The sequence below is a fragment of the Egretta garzetta genome, unplaced genomic scaffold, assembly GCF_000687185.1.
Source record: "Egretta garzetta isolate BGI_Z169 unplaced genomic scaffold, ASM68718v1 scaffold26, whole genome shotgun sequence".
Taxonomy (NCBI): domain Eukaryota; kingdom Metazoa; phylum Chordata; class Aves; order Pelecaniformes; family Ardeidae; genus Egretta; species Egretta garzetta.
In genome coordinates, this window is record NW_009260070.1 from 396,288 (window position 1) to 397,005 (window position 718).

Here is a 718-nt window from a genome sequence, read left to right on the forward strand (position 1 = left end):
TGGCCTCATTGCCCTGCTGACACTTTAATTTCTCTCCATGTGAATACTTGTGACACCAGTGCCTGGCGAGTCCTGTGCCAACTGCATGTACCACTGCTTTTGACAGAGCAAACAAATAAAACCGTGCCATCGAGCTGCTGTTTCCATTTCTGCAGAACCATGGGTGGTTATTCGCAGTGCAGGGCCAGCCCACAGCACACAAGCTCATGCCTTGCCACCCAAACACCCTCTCACCCCTCCAGGTCACAGACAGAGCCAGCTCCCGGGCTCTTTCCCCACACACTCAATGTCTTGCAAAGCTCTTCTGCTGTGTCAAGGTCAGGCCCCCTGTGCCCAGGACCCAGGCAATTGCTTCTCTTAAAGCCAGCCAAGCTGTGCACCAGCAGGGTCCTCTGGGACGAGCGCTGTAGCTAAAAAATCCTCCTCATGGTAGAGGCATGGAAGGGCCGTCACACCTCGTCCTTGGGCAGCCAGTGTCCAGCACCGTGAGCCCTCGTCAGCCGCCACGTAGTCCCGTAAGTCTCTCAAACCCTGAAACCCATCAACTTTTCCAGCCGAGCTCCCTAGAGATCTAAAACCTGGGAGCAGGGACGGGAGCGCCGGCGTGCCATGTCCGGAGGAGAGCCTGGCCACGGGGCTCACAGCCTGGCTGTTCCTGCTGCTCCGGGCTCGGCAGGCACCGCGACACCCAGAGCAAGGAGGTGCAGGAGCAGCTGAG